The following is a 3,190-nucleotide window of genomic DNA, read 5'->3' as shown; positions in this document are numbered from 1 at the left end:
TTACTAATGATTTGTATTCTAGAGTGAAGAAGACTAAGATTTGTTCAAGAACTCTATCTGATCATAGTCCGGTTTGGATTGAATTTGATTGGGAAAAGGAGGCTAGGAGATCATGGAGGTTGAATGAGAATTTGTTTAAATATGAACAAAATGTAAATGAATGTAAAAAGCAAATGAAAGAATTTTTTATTATGAATATGAAAAAAGAAACATCTATAGAGATGATTTGGGATGCTAGCAAGGCCTATAAGAGAGGAAATCTTATACAAATGAATATTAAATACAAAAATAAATTGCAGAAAAAGAAAAAGGAACTGGAAGAGGAAATTAAAAAGAAAGAACAATTATTGATAAATAGCCCAGGAAATAGTAAAATAAAAGAATCAATAAATATATTAAGAGGTCAGTTTAATATGTTGATGGCAGATCAAGTAGCAATTAATTTACAATATGTAAAGCATAATACGTTTAATAATGCCAATAAGCCAGGAAGATGGCTTGCCTATTTAATAAGGAAAAAACAGAAATCACGAATGATTGATAAAATAGAATATAGGGGTAAGGAAGTTTACCAAAAGAACTTGATTAAAAAAGCATTTTTAGAGTATTATAGTAAGTTATATTCTAGGGACATGATTGATGATACAGAGATAGAAAGATATTTACAACAACAAAATATTTGTGAGCTTACAGAAAATCAAAGAGAAGAACTGAATCAATTAATTACTTCAGAGGAAATTTTGTTAGCAATTAAGCAACTTGAAATCGGTAAAGCACCAGGTACAGATGGTTTAACAGCTGTTTATTATAAAAATTTACAAAATGAGATGGTTGAACCACTTAAAGAGTTATTTAATAAAATTCAAATGGGAGGAGATGTTCCCCCTTCATGGAGGACAGCCTTTATTTTGTTAATACCGAAGGAAGATCGAGATGGTATTAAAGCAGAGAATTATAGGCCTATATCACTTTTAAATACTGATTACAAGATATTTACCAAGATACTTGCTAATAGATTAATGCCAGTGATGAATCAAATAATTCATAATGATCAGTCAGGATTTATTAAGGGTAGGCAGATGAGATATAATGTGAGGCAAATCGTAAATTTACTTGAATATTTGGAACGAAACAACCAAGTCTCAGCGGCATTACTTTTTTTGGATGCTGAAAAAGCTTTTGATAGATTGGATTGGCAGTTTTTGTTTAAAGTAATAGAAAAAATGCAATTTGGGGATTATTTTATCCATGCAATTAAAGCAATATATCAGAAGCAAACAGCACAAATAATAGTAAATGGTGGGTTAACAGAAACTTTTAAAATTGGGAAAGGGACGAGACAGGGATGTCCCTTGTCCCCATTACTTTTTATTTTAACTTTAGAAATTCTTCTGAATAAAATACGTGGTTCCGATCGAATAAAGGGAATTAGAGTTAAACATCAAGATTACAGATTAAGAGCTTTTGCAGATGACCTGGTTGTTACTGTATCTCAACCAATATACTCAGCTACTGGTTTAAAAGATATAATTGGTCAGTATGGCAAAGTATCTGGATTTAAGGTGAATCAGCAAAAGACAAAGATGATAACTAAAAATATGAATATACAACAAAAAGAAGAGTTAGAAAGAACTACAGGTTTTGAAATTGTTAAAAAGGTTAAATATTTAGGAATATATATTACAACTTCAAATGTTAAATTATATAAAAATAATTATGAGGTATTATGGCAGAAGGTATGGAAAGAAATGGAGAGTTGGAAGAAGTTACAACTATCTTTGCTGGGAAGAATAGTGGCTATAAAAATGAATGTTTTGCCCAGGTTTTTATTTTTGTTTCAAATGATACTGGTGCTTAAGAATGATATTAAATTACAGGAATGGCAAAAGGGGATTAATAAATTTGTATGGATGGGCAAAAAACCAAGAATAAAATTAAAAATAATGCAGGATACAAGGGAAAGGGGGGGTCTTAAAATGCCTAACTTAAAATTGTATTATGAAGCAGTTGTCTTATCATTAATTACTGATTGGATTAATTTAACTGAGGAAAGAGTTTTGAATATAGAAGGTTATGGTTTGTTATATGGGTGGCATGCCTATTTATTATATGATAAGAAAGTAGATAAAATATTTAAAAATAATATAATTAGAAATGCATTATTGAGGGTTTGGAGGAAATATCAATATAAATTAGATGGAAAGATTCCAATATGGGCAATCCGAGACACATGATAGAAAATATAAATATATATCAAAAGATGGAGGTAGTTACCTATAAAGAACTTCTTTGTATGGAAAAGGGGGAATTACAATTAAAATCTAGAGAAAAGATGGGGGAAGAAGGGAAAAATTATACATGGTTCCAATATGGACAATTACAAGCTAGATGGAAATTAGATCAAAAAATAGGTGTTAAGCAAATTGAGGATAATTTGTTAAAACAAATGAGAGATCAAGGCCAACAGCATATTAAGAGGTTGTATAATGTATTAGTAGAAATAGACTCAGAGACTGAATTGGTTAAGGATTGTATGATTAAGTGGGCACAAAATTTTCAGCAACCAATAATGTTGGAAACTTGGGAAAGAATTTGGGTGAGGAATGTTAAATTTACACAAGCGCAAAATATGAGAGAAAATTTTTATAAGATGTTTTATAGATGGCATTTAGACCCCCAAAAATTGTCATGTATGTATCCTAATGTACAGGCTAAATGTTGGAGATGCGATTGTGAAGATGCCACTTATTACCATATATGGTGGACTTGTAAAAAGTTAAAGCATTTTGGATTAAAGTATGGTGGATCATGCAGAATATTTTGAAAAGAAGATTAAGTTTACTCGCAGTTCTTTTTACTAGGAATAATTATGGATTGTACAGCTATAGAGACTAAATTGATTTTGAACTTAATAACAGCCGCAAGACTTTTGATTGCTCAATATTGGAAGAAAGAAGAATTACCTACAATTGAAGAATGGACACTTAAAGTATCAAATCTGGCAGAAATGGCAAAAATCTCTGCTTATTTGAAAGACTATACACAAGAAAAATATATTTTAGAATGGAAAATGTGGATTGATTATATTCAAAATAAGTATCAGATAAAAAAATATCGAATAGCATATGAGTAAATTTAGGAAATATTTTGTATTAGATATATTTCTGAAGGAGAGGGGAATTGAGAGTGT

Source organism: Ahaetulla prasina, chromosome 4 (assembly GCF_028640845.1).
Source record: "Ahaetulla prasina isolate Xishuangbanna chromosome 4, ASM2864084v1, whole genome shotgun sequence".
Lineage (NCBI taxonomy): Eukaryota > Metazoa > Chordata > Lepidosauria > Squamata > Colubridae > Ahaetulla > Ahaetulla prasina.
Note: the sequence above shows the minus strand (reverse complement) of the source record.